This window comes from Ursus maritimus (genome assembly GCF_017311325.1).
Source record: "Ursus maritimus isolate PB19 chromosome X unlocalized genomic scaffold, ASM1731132v1 scaffold_X1, whole genome shotgun sequence".
Lineage (NCBI taxonomy): Eukaryota > Metazoa > Chordata > Mammalia > Carnivora > Ursidae > Ursus > Ursus maritimus.
The window spans coordinates 66,298,529-66,320,428 of record NW_024423319.1 but is presented as its reverse complement, the minus strand read 5'-3'; the positions used below and the strand labels follow the sequence as shown (position 1 = coordinate 66,320,428).

The 21,900-nt window shown below is 37.6% G+C and overlaps 1 long non-coding RNA gene across 1 annotated transcript in view; it reads left to right on the top strand.

Annotated features, from left to right (window-relative positions):
• Positions 1-8,006: 8,006 nt before the first annotated feature.
• LOC121102772 overlaps positions 8,007-21,900 on the top strand; it is a 24,793-nt gene continuing 10,899 nt past the window's right edge. Inside the window, exon 1 of the long non-coding RNA XR_005834906.1 lies at positions 8,007-8,032. This is a non-coding gene — a long non-coding RNA (uncharacterized LOC121102772). The remainder of the gene's footprint in view (positions 8,033-21,900) is intronic.

The following is a 21,900-nucleotide window of genomic DNA, read 5'->3' as shown; positions in this document are numbered from 1 at the left end:
GGGAACTTGGGGGCCAGGTAGTGGTGTTAGCAAAGTTTGTACTGGGCCACTAGTTCTGTGCCCGATCTCCTGAAACTCTGTGGCAGCTAGGGGCTGAATGCAGTGATGGGGGGGTTGGCATGCAGATGGGCGTGGTACATGATGGTGGCTCGAAACAGCAGCTGTGTACCCTGTGTGGCTGGGTGGGGTGAACCCAGGGGTTTAAGAAAATTTACCCTGAGGCCAGGGCTGATGGTAGCAGACTTGGAGTCGGGGAGTCTTCAGGAGACCTCTTGGGCAGGGCACGCTGCTAACAGTTTAGGTAACAAGTGTCTGTGTAGCCCTGCCTCCCACAGAGGGCTCTGTGTTTATGGTAGGGGGCAGGGGAGGAAAATGGCGCCTGCTAGCTCCCTTTCTTTGGAGAAGTCCCCCAACACACTCTGAAATCAGTATGAACAGATCTGTCTTCCGTTTGCCCCTGGTGTTGTGTAAACTGCTATTTTTATGTTGCCTCTCCACGCAGGCTGCTGTCTCTTTAAGGCCAGTGACCAGCTATAACTAGCCCTCGTGGTTTACCCACTGGCGTCAGGCGACTCTAAAGCTCTAGGCTCCAAGTCCTACTGGTTTTACAAACTGACAGAATTCAGCCCCTTTGGTATGTATGTCTGTATGTAGTTAGGTAGGTAGGTAGGTAGGTAGTTTTATTGTAACAAAGCAACTTGTACACTTTTAACGTTTAAAACTGAGCATCATCTTTCCTTTCCAGTGAAACAAAGAAAATTTAAAAATAGGAGCAAAATTGTAATAAGGTAGTCCGTTCCAAGTAAGATCCTATATATAGGTTCTGCTGATCATCTACTGAGTGGCATCATAAGTAGAAAATATAATTTTAAAAGTGTCATCTTAAACTGCAAGGGTGTCCATTAAACATCACAATTAAACATGCCAAAGGAGAAGCCATGTTGTCAGAATGCCTGTTTAACCCACCCAGGCATCTCAAACCCACCCTTTGCTGACCTTCTGTAATCCCATCTTTAAATTTTTTTTCTTCTTTTAAATAAGAGAAAGTAGAAATATACATGTTGGCAAATGCTAAGTGTCCATACTGACATAGAGACACAGTGTAATCGCTGAGCTCAATATACAGAGAAAGGAAGAAAAAAGTTGGAATTCTGTACAGTATTATACAGGGGCCTAACATTCTCTAGCTTCCAGCAGAGTTAAGGGAGCATCAGGTTTTCCTTTTTTCCCCACAGAGCACAGTGGTATGAATTTCATAATTTTCTTTTTAAAGATTTTATTTATTTATTTGACAGAGACAGCCTGCGAGAGAGGGAACACAAGCAGGGGGAGTGGGAGAGGAAGAAGCAGGCTCCTAGTGGAGAAGCCTGATGTGGGGCTCGATCCAGAACGCTGGGATCACACCTTGAGCCGAAGGCAGACGCTTAACAACTGCACCACTCAGGCGCCCCACGGACTTCATAATGTTTTTGTTGAGACAGGAAGGGATAAAAATGAGTTTGGAAAGGAAAGTGGTAGAGATTCTTTTCCCATTGTATTCTGCTCAAGGTATTTCCCCCCAGTATACGTTGAGAACCAAGGGAGAGAAAAACGACTTCAAAAAACAGGGTGAATGAGCACAAGAGGAGGGAAGAAAAGACTGCAACTTGTTCCCAGGGACTGGAGGAGATTTTAAAAAGGTAGATTGGAATCCATCAGTGTTCCATTAGTCATCTTCTCATTCATCCTCCTGTCCTTCCTTCTCCCCCTCATCCTCTTCACCTTCATTGTCATCTTCTTTATCAATATCTTTTTTTTTCTGTTTTTTTTTTTTTTAAGATTTATTTATTCATTTGAGAGAGAGAGCAAGTGAGCAGGGGGAGAAGGAGAGGGAGGGAAATCCTCAAGCAGACTCCTGGCTGAATGTGGAGCCCGACGAGGGGCTTCATCTCAAGATTCCTGGACCCAAGCTGAAATCAAGAGTTGACGCCCAACTGACTGCATCACCAGGTGCCCCTTCATCAGTATCTTCTGGTCCTCCTCCTCCTTCTTCATCATCTTCTCCTCCCCCTCCTCCCCCTCCTCCTCCCCTTCCCCTCCCTCCTTCTCTCTCCCCCCCTTCCCCTTCCTCATCCATATCTGGAACCAAGTAGTACTGTAATGGATTTGATAACCTCTCCTGATTCATGTGCACCAGCCTGTCTCGTTTTTTAAAGCCAAACGTTATCTTCTTTGTGTGAGCTCCCTGGTGTTAGGGCCTGTTTCTTTGCCCTCTCTGCATGCACGCAGCTCCCTCCCTCCTGTGGACAGCCTCTATATGCCTTTCTGACCTACCTAACCTTTCAAATGCAGCTTCTTCTTTGTATCTACTTGTGGAGTTTGTTTTGTCAGTCTTCAGATTGTTCTCCAATTTATTGGCTTGGATGCGGATGATATCTAGCTGTAAACATGGGGGAGGGTGAGCTCAGGGTCCTCCTACTCTGCCATCTTCCCCCTCCTCCTGAAGTAAATATTTTTTTGTTTGAGAAAAGCACACCTTCCCTTTTTCTTGGCTATTCATGTAGAATTTTGTGTCAAATTAGTCAGAATTGGGCTGGTTTTAGAGTTTGTTGCTATGGTTTCTCTCTGCGCCAGAGACTTGGAATCAAGTAATGATACTTTGTTGTTGTGTCCCTGTGTGGTTTTTGTCCCTTTGCACTGCTCCCCAGAGAGCGTCTGTTTTCCTCAGCTTTCCTCTGTGTCTGTCTTCTAATCTCAGTGCTTATTAGCATTTGTTTGGGGGTAGAAAAGGGGAGTATTCTCTAATGTTTGGATTGAGACTCAGTCTTAACTAGGCATTGAACCTGGGTTTTGGGGTATGGCCTTCACAAGTCTTCTTGCACCTTCAGGTATAATGCTGTTGCCAGCATGTATTTCAGTTCCTCCCCCAGAGCTAAAGCTTTAGTTGTTTTTTTCACCCCTTACCCAGATAGAGTTGATTTTCACCACTGTGTCCCCACATTGTGCTTCTTAGGCTTTTGTTCCTTAGGGAAGATGGACCTGGTGTTAACTTTGGATTGCCCTCTATTCCTCTACTCAGTGCTTCAGAGTATAAGTTTTAATGATCTTCCTTTTAGTTCAAGAACTTATTATTATTGTTATTATTATTATTATTATTATTATTATTATTATTATTATTATTTTTGTGTGAGAGAGAGGAGGAATACATATGGGCAGAATTTCAGCCATACTTGCTGCTCCCCTCCCCCAAATAGCACCAAGGGAATCTTTCTCTGTGATCTTCCCTGTGGCCACCTGTTTGTAAAATCTGCAGGTGGGTGCAACCCATTTCCTGTTTTTTGAAACGCCCCTCCCCCCAAAGATAGCCTACACTTAGCTTTTAGCAGTATATTTTAATTTTTAGTTATATCGTCTTTTCTTGCCACTTTTTGTGACATTTGTTCCAATGATTAAATGTTCAGATTCTGCTTTTCTCTCCAGGTGCCTACCTTTTTCTAAATTTCTATATAATTTTTTACTCTATGACTTCACTTCTGTGGTTAATAAAATCACTAATTTGCAGTTGTCAAGCCTGTTTCTTCTCTTAAAGGATGTAGTGATGCTGTTTCTAGATTTCTACAAGTCTGAGCTTTGTCGTCTTTGTTATTGTTGTTTCTCTTCTTCATTTTTTTCTTTGGCATTATTTGACTACTTTTAGTATTCCATTTTAATGTTCTTCTAAATTTTTTGGTTATAACACTTAAATTTGTTCCGTTGTTGCCGCTATAGGGATTACAATAAACATACCTCGTAATCACCTAACAGTTTGTATAGATTTAATGTTTTACCACTTCAAGTAAAACAAAAGCCATACTTTTTAAAATGATTTTTTAAATAGTTGCCATGTGTTTTACATTTATGTATTTTGAAAGCCCATCAGACTGTGTTATGATTTCTGCTTTTAAGAGTCCTGTATATATTAAAGAACTTAAGAGGAGAAAAATGAGCTTTTATATTTACTCAGTCATTTACTAGTTCTGCTCTTCCTTCATTTCTAAGGATATTAGCTTCCCCTGGGTATCATTCACCTTCAGAGTCAAGAACTCTATTATTTCATCTCAACTCCTTTTAAAATGAATTCTCTTCATTTTCTTTCATCTAAGAATGTGTTCATTCCACCTTCATTCCTGAAGGACTTTTTTGCTGGGTAAAAAAGTGTCAGATGATGTTTTTTCTTCTTTCAGCCCTTTATTCTTTTAATTTTTAAAAATTTTTTTAGAAAGTATTTATTTTAGAGAGAGAAAGTGTGTGGGGAGGGACACTGGGAGAGGGAGAGAGAGAATCTCCAGCAGACTCCACGCTGAGTCTGGAGCCTGACCTGGGACTGATCCCACAACCCTGAGACCATGATCTGAGCCAAAATCAAGTCAGATGCTTAACCCACTGAGGCACCCAGGTGCCCCTCTTCTTTTAGCACTCTAAAGATGTTTTTCTACCATTTCTGTTCTCCGTGGTTTCTGATGAGAAGTTTGCAGTAGTTTGAATCATTGATAATCCATCTGAACTGTGTTGCTTTTTGTAGCTGCTCTCAAATTTTTTTATTTTTGGTTTTTAGCAGTTTGCTGAAAGTGGTATTTCTGGGTGTGTTTTTCTTTCAGTTTATCTTGTTTAGATTTGTTGAGGTAGTTGAATATGTGGATTTATCTTTCATCAAATTTGGGAAGTTTTCCAGTAATATTCCTACAAACATTTTTTCTGTACAACTTTTTTCTCCTTCTGGTACTCTGATGACTTGTATGCTAGACATTTTAATATTGCTTCATAGGTTCTGAGACTGTTTTGTTTCAACCTTTTTGTTGTTCTGTTGCTTAGATTGGGTAATTTCTATTGATCTCTCTTCAAATTTCTTTTTCAAATGACTTCTTTTTTCTTGTCTCCATTCTGCTATTGAGATCTCAGGTGAATTTTTTAAAGAGATTTATTTGTTTATTTTAAGGGTTCCTGGGTGGCTCAGTCAGTTAAGCGACTGCCTTCTGCTCAGGTCATGATCCCATGGGATCGAATCCTGCATTGGGCTCCTTGCTCAGTGGGAGCCTGCTTCTCCCTTTCCCTCTGCCTGCTATTCCCCCTGCTTGTGTGCTTGCTCGCTGTCTGTCAAATAAATAAATAAAAAATCTTTTAAAAAAATAAAGATTTATTTGAGAGAGAGCATGAGTGCACAAGTTGGGGGAGAGAGGCAGAGGGAGAGAATCTTTAAGTCGACTCCCTGCCGAGCAGGAAGCCGACATGGGGCTCAGTCCCACAACCCATGAGATTTGTGACCTGAGCTGAAACCAAGAGTAGACGCTCAACCAACTGAGCCATCCAGGTGCCTCCTCAAGTGAATTTTTTTTATAGTCAGTCCTATTCCCATCCTCAGTTGTATGTTACTACTGACCTCTAAGTAAAATTAGCCTTTCATATAAATGAAATTATAGAATATTCATGATAGTTTGACCTCCAGGTTTATCTTGGTGGTAGCATGTATTTGTATATATTTTTTTAGAGCTGAATATTAATTATTCAGTGTTATAGATACACCACGTTTTTGTTTCACAATTCAGCACTTGACAGAAAGTTGACATATTCCTTTTATTTCCTTTGGCAATTATTAATAAATGTTGCTATGAAAATTGATGTACATGTCCTTGTGTGTTTCCATTTCTCTTGAATGGAATAGCTGGGTCATAGAGTAAATATTTATTTAGTTCTTCAAGAAACTGCCATATTGTTTTCCAAAGTGGCTATACTATTTTACATGGCCACCTGCAATATATGAAGGTTAACATTTCTCTGCATCTTCATCATTTGTTGTTGTCTTTTTGATTATAGCCAGTTTAATTAGTGTGAGGTGGTATTTCATTATGGCTTTATTTTATATTTCCTTAATTAAGATCTAATGAGATTGGGCATTTTTTCATTTGCTTATTGATCATTCATATGATTTGGTGGAATATCATTTAAATCTTTTCTCCATTTCTAATTTTTTTCTTTTTACATTATAAGAGTTCTTTATATATACATATATGTATTTTGAACACAAATCCTATATCAAAAATAATATTTTCTTCACTATGTAACTTGTCTTTTCATTTTCTGTAGTGTCTATCTGAAACACTAAATTTTTATATTTTGATGAGGTCCAGTTTATCAGTTATCAGTTCTTTTTTTTTTTTTTTTAAAGATTTTATTTATTTATTTGACAGAGATAGAGACAGCCAGCGAGAGAGGGAACACAAGCAGGGGGAGTCGGAGAGGAAGAAGCAGGCTCCCAGCGGAGCCTGATGTGGGGCTCGATCCCAGAACACCGGGATCACGCCCTGAGCCAAAGGCAGAGGCTTAATGCCTGAGCCACCCAGGCACCCCTATCAGTTATTTTCTGTATCTACTCCTTCATCAATTTTATATTACCTTGATTATTGTAGCTTTAAAGTAAGTTTTAAAATCTGGTAACAAAAGACCTACTGCATTGTTTTTCAAAAGTATTTTGGGTATTCTGTATGCCTTGAACTTGTGATCAGCTTACCTTTTTTTTTTTTTTTTAAGATCTTATTTATTTATTGAGAGAGAGCATGAGCAGGGGGAGGGGCAGAAAGAGAGGGAGAAGCAGACTCCACGCTGCACAGGGAACCTCATGCAGGGCTTAATCCCAGGACCCTGGGATCATGACCTGAGCCGAAGGCAGACACCCAACTGACTGAGCCACCCAGGTGCCCCCCGTTTTTTGTTTTTGGTTTTTTTTTCAATACAAAAAAAGCCTGCTGGGATTTCAGTGTGGATTTCATTGACTTTAAAGATCAGTTTGGTGAGTGTTGTCTGTATAATATTGCGTCTTCCAGTCCATGAACATAGACTTCCATATATTTTTTTTTGTATTTCTCCAAGCAGTGTTTTGTAGTGTTTAATATGTAAATTGTTTTGTTTTTCTTTTGTGAAATTTATTCTTACATGTTTTATTCTTTTTGATGCTATTCAGAATGGAGTTCTCTTAATTCCATTTTTGGATATTTTATTGCTAGTAAAGAAAATTGATTTTGGGGCTTTTACATTTTTAAATTTATTTTTAATTTTTTTATTTGAATATAGTTGACCCACAATGTTACATTAGTTTCAGGTGTACAACGTAGTGATTGAACAACTCTAAACATTATGCTGTGCTCACTACCAAGTATAGGTGCCATCTGTCACTATACAATGCTATTATAATGTCTTTGACTATGTTCCTTTATTTTTTATTTTTTTATTTTTATTTAATTTTTATTTGAATTCTTGTTAGTTAACATGCAGTGCAGTATTGGTTTCAGGAGTAGAATCCATTGATTCATCACTTAAGTACACCACCCAGTGCTCATCATAACAAGTGCCCTTCTTGATACCCATCACTCATCTAGCCCCTCCCCCACCCACCTCCCTCCGTTACCCCTCAGTTTGTTCTCTATTGTTAAGAGATTCTTAGGGTTTGTTTCTCCCTTTTTCCCCACTCCTATATGTTCATCTGTTTTGTTTCTTAAATTCCACAGTGCATGAAATCATATGGTATTTGTCTTTCCCTGCCTTACTTCACTTAGCATAATACAGTCTAGCTCCATCCACATTGTTGCAAATGGTAACTTTTCATACTTTTTGATGGCTAAGTAATATTCCATTGTATATATACATCACATCTTTTCTATCCATTCATCAGTCTGTTGACATTTGGGCACTTTCCATAGTTTTGCTATTGTAGATAATGCTGTTATAAACATCCGGGTGCATGTACCCCTTTGAATCAGTATTTTTGTATCCTTTGGGTAAATGCCTAGTAGCTCAATTGCTGGATTGTAGGGTAATTATATTTTTTTTTCTTAAAGATTTTATTTATTTATTTGAGAAAGAGAATGAGAGAGAGAGAGAGAGCACAGAAGCACGGGGGGAGAGGGAGAGGGAGAAGCAGACTCCTCCCCGCTGAGCAGGGAGCCCGATGTGGGATTGATCCCAGGACCTTAGGATCATGAATGGAGCTGAAGGCAGAGGCTTAACTGACTGAGCCACCCAGGTGCCTGGGTAGTTCTATTTTTAAATTTTTGAGGAACCCCTCATACTGGTTTCCAGATTGGCTGCACCAGTTTGCATTCCCTCCAACAGTGCACGAGGGTTCCCCTTTCTCTACATCCTCACCAATACCTGTTGTTTCGTGTGTTGTTAATTTTAGCCATTCTGACAGGTGTGAGGTGGTATGTCATTGTGGCTTTGATTTGTACTTCCCTGATGATGAGTAATGTTGAGCATATTTTCATGTGTCTTGTTAGCCATCTGAATGTCTTCTTTGGAAAAGTGTCTATTCATGTCTTCTGTCCATTTCTTAACTGGATTATTATTACTATTTTTTTGGGGGGATGTTGAGCTTGATAAGCTCTTTATATATTTTGCATATTAACCCCTTATCAGACATGTCATTTGCAAATATCTTTTTCCATTCTGTAGGCTGCCTTTTAGTTTTATTGTTTCTGTCATTGACTGTATTCCCTTTACTCTGCCTTTTATTCTCATGACTTTTCATTCCATAACTAGAAGCCTGTATCTCCCACTCCCCTTCACCCATTTTGCCTATCCCCCCTCCCCTCTGGCACTCCCCAACCTTATGGCAACCATCAGTTTGTTTTCTGTATTTATAGGTCTGATTCTGTTTTTTGTTTATTCATTTGTTTTTCAGATTCCATATATGAGTGAAGTCATATGGTATTTGTCTTTCTCAGCCTGACTTATTTTACTTAGCATAATACCCTTTAGGTCCATACATATTGTTGCAAATGGCAAGATCTCATTCTTTTTTTTAATGGCTGATTAATATTCCATTGTATCTATCTATCTATCTATCTATCTATCTATCTATCTCATCTTCCTTATGCACTCGTCTATTAGTGGATACTTGAATTCCTTCCATATCTTAGCTATTGTAAATAATGCTGCAATAAACACAGGGATGCACACATCTTTTTGAATTAGTGTTTTCATTTTCTTTGGGTAAATACCTAGTAGTGGGATTATTGGATCATATGGTATTTTATCTTCAAAATTTTGAGGAACCTCCATACTATTTTCCACAGTGGCTGTACCAGTTGACATTCCTACCAGTATACACGAGGCTTCCTTTTTCTCCACATCCTTTTTTGTCTCTTTGATTTTAGCCATTCTAACAGGTGTTGAGTTTGATAAGTTCTTTATAGATCTTGGATACTAGCCGTTTATCTGATAAGACATTTGCAAATATCTTCTCCCATTCTGTAGTTTCTCTAAATGTGAGCCCTGAAACCATAAAACTCCTAGAAGAAAACATAGGAAGTAATCTCTTAGACTCAGCTCCCTGCTGAGTAAGGAGCCCTATGTGGGACTTGATCCCAGGACCTGTGATCATGACCTGAGCCAAAGGCAGACACTTAACTGAGTGAGCTACCCAGGCGTCCCTGAACCCTTTTAAAAAAAATATCAGAAGCTACCAGAACTTACTCTACAAGAAATAAAAATGAGTATTTTTATCACTCTTAGGAAATTAAATTGAGGTACATACTTCTAACAAAGAAAATTTCCTAACCATAATTGTTTCATTGATGGATGCTTCTAAGTATTTAAGGAAGACATAATAGCAATTTTTTAAAAAGATTTTTTATTTATTTGACAGAGACAGCAAGAGAGGGAATACAAGCACAGGGAGTGGGAGAGGGAGAAGCAGGCTTCCTGCCTAGCAGGGAGCCCAATGCAGGGCTCGAACCCAGGACCCCAGGATCATGACCTGAACCGAAGGCAGACACTTAACCGACTGAGCCACCCAGGCTCCCCGAGGAATCCACTCTTATAGTTGGAAAAATTAAGTCTGAATGGATCCCAAGCATTTTACGGTAAATTTAAAATGCAAATCTAAAGTTCTAGAAGATAATATAGGAGAAAACCTAGATGACCTTAGGTATGCCAGTAACTTTTTAGATAAAACACCAAAGGCATGGTCTTTTGAAAGAAATACTTGATAAGCTGGACTTTATTAAAAATTCCTGCTTTGTGAAATACAATGTCAAGAGTATAAGAAGACAGGCCACAGATTGGGAGAACATATTTGCAGAAGACCTATTTGTTAAAGGACTGTTAATCCAGAATATACAAAGAGTTCTTAAAACTTAACAATAAGAAAATAACCAGTTTTTTAAGTGGGCCAAAGACCTTAACAGACACCTCACCAAAGAAAATATACAGATACGATGTAAACATAAGAAAAGGGAAATGTAAATTTAAACATCAATGAGCTACCTCTGCACACGTATCAAAATGGCCAAATTCTGAAAAACTGACGATATCATGCACTGGTAAGAATGTGGAATATCAGTAACTCTCCTTCATTGCTGGTAGAGATTGAAAATGGTTCTTAAAAAAGCACACATACTCTTACCATACAATCCAGCAATCCTGCTCTTTGGTATTTACCCAGAAAGTTGAGAACTTATGTCTACAGTCTGCACATGAATGTTTATAGCAGCTTTATTCATGACTGCCCAGATGGAAGTAACAAAGATGTCCTTTAGTAGGTGAATGGATGAATAAGTTGTGGTACATCCAGACCATGAAGTATTATTCAGTGCTAAAAAGATGATCTATGAAGGCATGAAAAGACATGGAGGAGTTCTGAGTACATATTATAAAGTAAAAGAAGCCAATCTGAAAAGGCTACATAATAGTTCCAACTATATGACAGAAGGGGAATACTGTGAAGAAAACTGAAGGATCACTGGTTGTCAGGGGTTAAGGAGGAGTGGGATGAATATGTATAGCACAGGTTTTTTAGGGCAATGAAAATACTCTATCTTAATGATAGATATGTTGTTATACATTTTATGTAGCCATAGAATATACAACACCAAGAGTGAACCATTAAGTAATCTGGGGATTTGGGGTGATTCTATGGTAGGGTGGGTTTATCAGTTGTTACAAATGTACCACTCTGTTGGGATATGTTGATAATGGGGAAGGATATGCATGGGGACAGCATATATATGAGAAATATCTGTACCTTCCCCTCAGTTTTTCTGTGAACCTGAATCAACTCAGAAAAAAAAAAATCTTATTTTTAATAAGTGACAGGAGTAGTCAGTGAACGTGATGTGCATTAGTTATTTACATAGGTTTTGGAAGGAACGTAACAGGGCATCTTTTTACTTTACCCATTTACTCAATTTCTACATCGTTGTAACTGAAATTTGGTGTTATTTTCACACGTATTATTTTAAGGCATGGTAACAGAAATTTGTGAATGTTAGAACTGTGCAAAGAGAATACTGTTTGGAAAGTAAAAATATAGCGAAAGATACACTGAGTATGTGTGCTGAAAAGTACAAAGCACTGCCCAAATAACTGGAGCAACAAATTATTCATGGGTTGAAAGCTCAGTATTGTTTATTCTCCCAAATAGATTTATATGGATTTAATACTGTCCTAATTAAGATTAGGTATTTTTCTAGATACTGACAAAATGATTATAAAATTTATATGGAAAGTCATCATCACTGAACGAGCCAAAATCTCAAAGTAGAACTGTTGAAGAAAACACAATTCAGGGGCTCCTGGGTGGCTCAGTTGGTTAAGCGTCTGCCTTCAGCTCAGGTCATGATCCCAGGGTCCTGGGATGGAGCCCCACGTTGGGTTCCCTGCTCAGCGGGGAGTCTGCTTATCCTTCTCCTTTTCCCCCTCCCCCTTCCTTGTACTTTCTGTCTCTCTCAAGTGAATATATAAAATCTTAAAAAGAAGAAAACACAATTCATAATTTCAAATCTTAGTATACAGATCTAAGTCATGACATCATTGTGTTTTTTGTCTACGGATAGACAAAATGGAACAGAAGGCAATTCACAAGTTGACTTGTACAGATACGGTCCATAGATATTTTACAGAGGTTTGAAGTTGATTTAATGAAGTTGTTATTGCAACAAATAATGCCGGTACTGACTGGCTATCTATATAGTAGAAAGTCAACCTTGACAAAATTAACCTAGAAAAAATTAATGCACATTATAAAAAATTAACTCATTTTACTAAATGTAAAAGTAAATAAATCTGTGGTGCTTTTACAATAAAACAGGAAATCTTTCTTTCCATAGGTTAGGCAATGAATTCTTCAGTAGGGCACCAAAAGCATTATCATCAAAATGAAAACTATTTTCTCAAGGGAAGGTGCTAAGAAAATGAAAACATAAATAAGCCACAGAGTAGGAGAGTATATTTGCAACACATTTATCTGATAAATATCTATCTAGAATATATGAAATACTTCTAAAAGTCAATAGCATTAAAAGCTGCAACCCACTTCTTGTTATTTAAAAAAATATTTGTTTATTTTAGAGGGAGAACACGAGTGGGGGGTGGGGAGAGGGAGAGAATCTCAGGCAGACTCCCTGCTGAGTGCAGAGCCCACTCAGACTTGATCTGACCTGAGATCGTGACCTGAGCTGAAACCAAGAGTCGGACGCTTAACCGACTGAGCCAGCCAGGTGCCCCACCAGCCCACTTTTTAAAATACACATAAGCACAATAGATGCATATAAAGCACTTGACAGAATCCAACTCCTGTTCATGTTACAAACATTTCACAAACTAGGAGTAGAAGGTAATTTTCTCACCCAGTTAATGGCTATTTAGGAATAACCTGAAGCTAAGAAACTTAATGTTAAGTGACTGAGTACTTTCCCCTTGAGATCAGGAACAAGACACGAATGTCTGCTCTCACTACTACTTTTTGACATTATACTAGAAATTCAGTCTGTTTATGGCAAGAAAAACATTGCAACTAGATTGGAAAGGAAGAAGAACTATATGCACATATGAAATGATCTTGTATGTAGAAAATACTAGGTAACCCATATAAAATTAGATCTAATAAATGATTTCAGAAAGTTTGCAGGGTATAAGAAAAATATGGGAAAATAAGTTGTATTTCTGTACAGTAGCAGTGAAGAATCTGAAAGTGAAACTGAGAAAATTCCCTTTACAATAGTATCCAGAAGAATAAAATACTTAGGCATAAATTGAACAAAAGAATTGTGTAAGGCTTTTACACTGAAAACCAGGAAAACCACATTACAAGAAACTTGAGAAGTAAACAAATTGACAGACATCTTGTTCATGAATTGGAAGAATTAGTAATGTTAAGGTGGTGTCATGGGTTGAATTATGTACCCCTAAAAGATACATTAACTTTCTAACCTCTGTTTCCTGTGAATTTGACCTTAGTTGGAAATAGGGGCTTTGCAGATGTCATTAAGTTAATATGAGGTCATACTGGAGTAGGTTGGGGCTTTAATCCAGCGCGACTGCTGCCCCTATGAGAAGAGGAGAGGACACAGAGATACAGGGAAAATGGCATGTGATTACAAAGGCAGAAATTGGACTAATGTTTCTACAAGATCAGGAGCACTAACGATTGCTAGCTACACCAGAAGCTTAGAGAAATATGGAATGTTTTCTCCCCGAAAGCCTTCAAAAGAGGCAAGGCTGTGAATATTTTGATTTCAGACTTCTAGTCTCCAGAACTGTGGAAGAACCAGTTTTTCTTATTTTAAACTTTCCAGTTGGTAGTTTGTTAGGCAGCTCTAGGAAAAGAATACAATTGGCACTACTCCCCAAATTGATCCTGAGATTTAGTGCAGTCTCATGTCGGTGTTTTAGCTGGCATTTTTGTGGAAATTGGCAAGCTGATTCTAAAATTCCCATGGAAATACGGATACAGAATAGACAAAGCAATCTTGAAAAAGGACTACAATGGAGAACATTTTTTTTTAATCTTAAAATTTAGTACAAAAATCTAGTAATTAAGAATAGTAATATTGTAAGGATAGACATACAGGTTACATAGGCATATGGAAGTATGGAATTGAGAGTTGACAAACACACTCATATATATATGATTAATTGATTCCTGACAAGGGTGTCAAGACAGTGCAGTGGAGAACAATAATCTTTTCAACAAATAATGTTGGGACAAGTGGATATCCCCATTCCAAATGAGTGAAGTTGGTCCAGAGACTTAACATTGCAAAAATGATGACAGCATGAATCAAAGACCTAAATTTAAGAGCTGAAATTACCAAACTCTTAAAACAGTTGTACATCTTCATGACCTTGGATTTGATATGACGTATATAAAGCACAGGCAGCCAGAGACAAAATACATAAAATTCATCAAAATCAGTAACCTTTATGCTTGAAGAGACACTGTCAAGAAAGTGAAATTATAATAAAAAGAGTAAAGTACTGGATGAATTTGAAAATATGCAAGTGACAGAAGCCAAACACAAAATGCCATTTATTATGTGATAGAGAACACATAAGGAGTAGTTTTCAGAGACTTGAAGGAGTGATAAGTGGGTAGTAAAAAGGGTTAATTTTGTGGTATATGAATTAACGTCACAATAAAATAAACGTACAGAAGATAGAAATACCTTTTTACTAAAGATAAAATGCATAAGCAAATAGAAAAATACTTAGCATTCATTTGTCATTAAGGGAATGTCAGTTAAATTTACTGTAATATCACTAAACATCTAGAATGGTTGAGTAAGAAAAACCAACATTTCCAAGTGCTGCTAAAGATAAAGAATAAATGGAGCTCCTGGGTGGCACAGTGGTTAAGCATCTGCCTTCGGCCCAGGTCCTACTTCTGCCTCTCCGGCTTCCCTTGCTTGTGTTCCCTCTGTTGCTGTCTCTCTCTGTCAAATAAATAAAATCTTCAAAAAAGGTGCACTTTGTAAAAGCAGTTTGTCAGTTTCTTATAAAATTAAACCTACATCTATTGTATGGCCAAGCAGTTACTTTTGTAGGTATTTATCCAAGTTGAAATAATAACCTGTGTTCTAACATAGAACATAGTGTTGTGTACCATCACAACATAGTACCTTTTTTTTGTCAGCCCAAACTGGGAAGAACTTGAATGACCCTGAACAGGGTATTGAATGAATAAAATATGCTGCCTCCATATAATGTAATACTAAGCAATAATACATAATGAACTATGATACATGAGCAGTATAGTTGAATTTCAAATGGATTTTGGTAGGTGAAGGAATCTATATTGAAAATGCCTACATACAGATGATATTTTGGTAAAAGCCAAGTATAATAACACAGAAGAAATTGATGTTTTCCTGAGGTTAAATATGAAATGAGAGTAGGCAAGTTATTTGTTGGTTATGGAAGTTTTTGCTTGGTGCTGTGTAGATGCATTTTTAAAATAATAAAAGTATGCAGTGAGGAAAGGATTTATTTGAGAGGCAGCCAAATGAGGAGACAGGAGGGCCAGCCTCAAATCTGCCTCCCCAAAGGGGGAGAGAACAAGTTTTTTGTAATCATAAGTGTTGAGATTACGGATATATTGATGAAGTGGTTGGGGAAACTTGTGACTATTCATGAGGAAAGATGGAACATGCTCATTGAGTAAGCACATGGACCATACATTCCATGATCACTTTGCGGTGGAGATTTACCATGAGAATAAGGCAAACTTCAGCCCTTGATAGTGAGGAGATTATCTCATGAGACAAGGAAAAAAGGAGCTCTGTGCCTGCACTCAGAACTGGTACAAACTAGATGGAATCTTGGGCTCCTTATCTTAGGTAAGGAATGTAGGACTTTGTTCAGAGGCTGGAACCGTTATCAGTTGACTTTGAGTCCAGGCTTCTGCAGAGACAGCTAGTGAATTTGTTATTGGGGTCTGAAAAGACACAATGACTGATGAGAGGAAAACAGTTCTCTGAAACACAAACTTTAAATTTTCTGCTAGTTTCAACCTCATTAACACCTGTAGAGTTAAGACAGTTTAAGACAGGGGCGCCTGGGTGGCTTAGGTGTTAAGCGTCTGCCTTCGGCTCAGGTCATGATCCCAGAGTCCTGGGATTGAGCCCTGCTTCGGGCTCCCTGCTCCGCGGGAAGCCTGCTTCTCCCTCTCACACTCCCCTTGCTTGTGTTCCCTCTCTCTCTGTCTCTCTCTGTCAAATAAATAAATAAAATCTTAAAAAAAAAAAAAGTTTAAGACAGAATCAGCAAAGTTAAAGGGTAAAAAATCAACACATAAAATCAGTTGCATTTTTTTTTAGCTAATCATAGCCTAAAAAAATTAAGGAAATAATTTCATGCATACAAAAGAAAATACATAGGAATAAATTTAACCTGGAAGGTAAAATACATGTTCAGTGAAAACTGCAAAACTTGCTGGAATAGGGGTGCCTGGGTGGCTCAAGTCGGTTGAGTGTCCGACTCTTGATCTCAGCTCAGGTCTTGATCTCATGGTCGTGAGTTCGAGCCCCATCTTGGGCTCTGGTGGTCGTGGAGCCTACTTAAAAAAAAAAAAAAAAACTTTACTGGAATAAATTAGAGAACATGTAAATAAATGGGAAAACGTCCTGTGTTCATGTATTGTAATATAATGTTCTTAAGATGTCAGTGCTCCCATAGTAATCTACAGATTCAGTGCAGTACCTTTCAAAATCTGAACAGCCTTTTATGCAGAAGTGAAAAAGCTAATCTACAAATTCATTTAGAGTTGCTAGGGAATAAAGTCAGAGGAGTCAAGTTTTTATTTCAAAGCTTAGTAGAATAGAGCTGGATTATAATTGAGGTTCCAGAAATAAATCCATATATCTGTATCCAGTTCATTATTGATGAGGGTCCCAAGATGATTTACAGGAATGAACAGTCCCTTCAACAAATAGTGCTTAGACAACCTCATGTCAGCATGCAAAGAAATGAAGTTGGACCCCTACATTACACCCTCTACAAAACTCAAACTCAAAATGCATCAACATTCCAAATACAAGAGCTAAATCTCTAGAACTTTTAGTCGAAAACAGGAATAGGGGCGGCGGTTAAGCGTCTGCCTTTGGCTCAGGGTGTGATCCCAGCGTTGTGGGATCGGGCCCCACATCAGGCTCCTCCGCTATGAGCCTGCTTCTTCCTCTCCCACTCCCCCTGCTTGTGTTCCCTCTCGCTGGCTGTCTCTATCTCTGTCAAATAAATAAATAAAATCTTTAAAAAAAAACAAACAGGAATAAATCTTCATGACCTTGGATTTGATGATGGTATCTTAATTGTGATTCCTAAAACAGAAGTAAAAAGAGACATAATATATTCAGTTTTATCAGAATTTAATACTTTCATGCATCAAGAGACATTACCAAGAAAGTAAAAAGACAATATGCAGAAGATGAGAAAATATTTACAAACCATATATACTAAATAAGGGTCTTGTATCAAGACTGTGTTATGTATTTTTTAAAAACCTGCTTACATCTCAACAACAAATTGACAACTCAAAAAATGGCCAACATTTGGGGGCACCTGGGTGACTCAGTTGTTAACCGTCAGCCTTTGGCTCAGGTCATGATCCTGGGGTCCTGGGATTCAGCCCCATGTTGAGCTCCCTACTCAGTGGGGTGTCTGTTTCTCCCTCTCTCTCTGCCCCTCCCCCCACTTGTGCCGTCTGTCTCTCAAATAAATCTTTAAAAAAATAAAAATGGGCAACATGTTGAGAAGACATTTTTTCAAAGTAAATGGACAAAAAACACATGGAAGATTCTTCATATGAGACATAAATGAAGTGCAAATCAGAGCCATAATGAGATCATTTCACATCTACTAGTTTGTAATTTTAAAAACATGAAAAATAATAAGTGTTGGCCAAAATGTGCATAAATCGAAACCTGTCTACATAACTCCTATTTAAAATGGTTCAGCTGCTGTAGAATAAAGTGCAAATGTCCAAAATAACAAAATTTTTGTATATGCATAAAAGGGAATATTATTTGGTCATGAAAAGTCATGAATTAGTGATACATGATATAGTGTAGATGAAGTTACAAAACATTACGCTAAGTGAATGAAACTGGATACAAAAGGTCACATGTTGTATGATTCCATACATATTGATAATTCCTTTGAAAAAGAATTTTGATTGGTGGCTGCCAGGACCTGGGAGGAGAGGGAGTGTGGAGAAACTGTTTAATGACTATAGTGTTTTACTTTTGAGTGGGGTAAACATTTTGCAACTAGATTGTGTTAATGTGCTTTAATGCTACTAAGTTGTTTACTTTAAAATTGTTCCTTTAATGTTACATGGATTTCACATTAGGAAATTATGTTTTAAAGTATAATCTGCCAAAAAGAACAGCCTAGTACCACATGGTTTCACTGGTGAGTTCTTTCAGATGTTAAAGAAGAATTAGCACCTCTCTTCAACCTCTCTCAGAAAATAGAATTGAGGGAACACTAACTCATTTTGAGACATTTCCATGATACTAATGTCAGACAGACACAAAGACAAAACCTATAGGTCAGTGTACCTTACGACTGTAAATGCCAAAAACCTTAATAAAGTACAAGTAAACCAAATGTAGCAACACGTTAAAAGGATTATGTCCCATGAACAAAATGGAATTTTTTCCAGAATTTCAAAGATGGTTCAACATATGTAAATTAATTTTATGTACCACATTACTAGTGAAGGAAAATAACCACATTATAATTTGTTTCAGATTAACCATTAGACAAAATCCACACCCTTTCGTGATACACAAAGCTGTACAAACTAGGAATAGAATGGAATTTCCTCAATAAGATTTGAGATGCATTTATGAAAAACAGCTAACATACTTAATGGGAAAAGTCTGTTGTCCCTTGATTACCACAAATAAAACTAGGAAGCCACTTGTAAATAGCTTTGTGCTAGAAGTTCTAGACAGAAGACTCAGGCAAGAGGGGGCGCCTGGGTGGCACAGCGGTTAAGCGTCTGCCTTCGGCTCAGGGCGTGATCCCGGCGTTATGGGATCGAGCCCCACATCAGGCTCCTCTGCTATGAGCCTGCTTCTTCCTCTCCACTCCCCCTGCTTGTGTTCCCTCTCTCGCTGGCTGTCTCTATCTCTCTCGAATAAATAAATAAAATCTTTAAAAAAAAAAAAGTACAGAAATGCATTTAAAAAAAAAAAAGTCAGGCAAGAAAAACAAAATTGGAATGGGGGAAGTAAAACTCTGTATTCTCAGATGACCTGATCTTACATGTAGAGAGTCCTAAATAATCTTCATGAAAAACAGAGCTTATAAGAAATTCAGTAAAGTTTCAGAGCATATGCAAGATACACAAAAATCGGTTATATTTTTATACACTGGCAATGTACAATGCAAAAAGGAAAATAAGGGAACAGTTCCATTTGCAATATTACCATAAAGAATAAAATAGGTGGGGTACATTTATTCAAGTAGGTGGAGGCTTGTAAATTTAAGTCTATAAAACTTTGTTGAAAGAAAATTAAGTGGGAAGATACCCTGTGTTCATTTACTGGAAAGCGTAATTTAGCATGGTGTACGTAAGCCCTTAAAGTGATACACAGATGTAATGCAATCCTCATCAAAATCTCAACTCTTTTACAGAAATGGAAAAGCTGATCCTAAAATAGATACAGAATAGCAGAGATTGCTGCCTGTGTTCTCCTCTAGAATTTTGATGGATTCCTGTCTCACATCGAGATCTTTCATCCATTTGGAGTTTATTTTTGTGTATGGTGTGAGAGAGTGGTCAAGTTTCATTCTTTTGCATGTAGCTGTCCAATTTTCCCAGCACCATTTATTGAAGAGACTGTCTTTTTCCCACCGGATGTTTTTTCCTGCTTTATCAAATATTAGTTGCCCAAAGAGCTGAGGGTCCATTTCTGGGCTCTCTATTCTGTTCCATTGGTCTATGTGTCTGTTTTTGTGCCAGTACCATGCTGTCTTTGTGATCACAGCTTTGTAGTACAGCTCGAAATCCGGCATTGTGATGCCCCCAGCTTTGTTTTTCCTTTTCAACAGTTCCTTGGAGATTCGGGGCCTTTTCTGGTTCCATACAAATTTAAGGACTGTTTGTTCCAGTTCTTTGAAAAATGTCCTTGGTATTTTGATCGGGATAGCATTGAAAGTGTAGATTGCTCTGGGTAGCATGGACATTTTAACTATGTTAATTCTTCTGATCCATGAGCATGGAATATTTTTCCATCTTTTTGTGTCTTCTTCAATGTCTTTCAAGAGTGATTTGTAGTTTTAATTCCAAGGTAACATATGGTTTTTGGTGCTATTGTAAATGGGATGGATTCCCTAATTTCTCTTTCTTCGGTCTCATTATTTGTGTATAGAAATGTAACTGATTTCTGAGCATTGATTTTGTATCCTGCCACGTTGAATAGCCTAAAAGGTCTTACAACAAATTTAGATGATTGACACTTCCTTTTTTTCAAACCTTACAACAAAAGTATAGAATCTGAACAGTGTGGTGTTTGTATAAGGATAGACATACAGGCCAAAGGAATAGAATAAAAGTCCAGAAATACTCCCATACATCTATGGCTAATTGATTTTTAGAAGATTGCCAAGAGCATTCAATTATGAAAGAATAATGTCTTCAGCAGATGGTCCTTCAGCAACTGGAGAGCAACTTAGTAAACAATGTTGTTGGACCTTTACCTCATACCCTTTACAAAAATTAACTTGAAATCAGAAGTAAATGTAAGAGCTAATACTATAAAAATATTAATAGAAAATATAGTTAAATTTTCCTGACCTGTAATTTGGTAGTTGATTCTTAGGTATAACCCTGAAAGTAAAGCCATGAAAAGATAAAATAGATTAATTGGACTTTATCAAACTTACAAACCATAGTGCACCATAGAACACTGTCAGGAAAGTGAAAAGACAGCCCTCAAAGTAGGAGAAAATACTTGGAAAATACATATTTGAGAAAATAGTAGCTTGCAGAATATATAAAGAACATTTCCAATTAAAAATCAGAAACAAAACTCAATTTATTAATGCACCGAGAGCTTAAATAAGACATTTCTCAAAGTTGATATACCAGCAGCCATTAGTACATGAAAATCTTTAACATTACTTTTTATTTGAGAAATTCAGTTTAGAATAGATGAGCTAACACTTCACTCTCAATACTGTGGCTATTACATGAAAAATGAGAAATAGTAAATATTGGCAAGGATGTGGAGAAATTGGCATTTTTGTTCTTTGCTATGGGGAGCTGTCAAATGGTGAGGCTGCTGTGGAGAACAGGATGGTGGTTCCTCAATATAGAGATTATTCGGGGTTCCTTACAATAAGTATGTTCTTGCTCCCCTTTATCCATTTTACTCATCTCTCCACCCATCTTCCCTCTGGCAAACAGCAGTTCTCTTTAAGAGTCTCTTTTTTTCTTTGTTCATTTGTTTTGTTTCTTAAATTCCACATATGAGTGAAATCATATTGTATTTGTCTGTCTTAGGTCACTTAGCATTTTACTCCCTAGGTCCATCAGTGTTGTTGCAGATGGCAAGATCTCTTTTTTCTTTTTTATGGCTGAGTAATGTATAAAATTGTATACCTGAAACTAATACTGTGAGTGTTATATTCAATAAAAATAAATAACCTTATACAGTGCTTGGTACTAAGAAGTAAAAAAAGAAAAGAATTAAATATAAAATTTCAATGACCCAGCAATTCCACACCAAGTTATATCCCTAAGTTAAAGGAATATCCATTTTTAAATAAAATTTTTGTGTGCAGTTGTGTATAGCCACACTATTCACCATAGTTGAAAGGTGGAAAGTACTCCAGTATTCATGAGATGATGAAAGTGGTATATCCAACTTACACTGTCAGTGGGAATGCAAGCTGGTACAGTCACTCTGGAAAACAGTATGAAGGTTCCTCAAGAAGTTAAAAATAGAGCTGCCCTATGATCCAGCAATTGCACTACTGGGTATTTACCTCAAAGATACAGATGTAGTGAAAAGAAGGGGCACCTGCACCCCAGTGTTCATAGCAGCATTGTCCACAATAGCCAAACTGTGGAAGGAGCCAAGGTGTCATTCAACAGAGGAATGG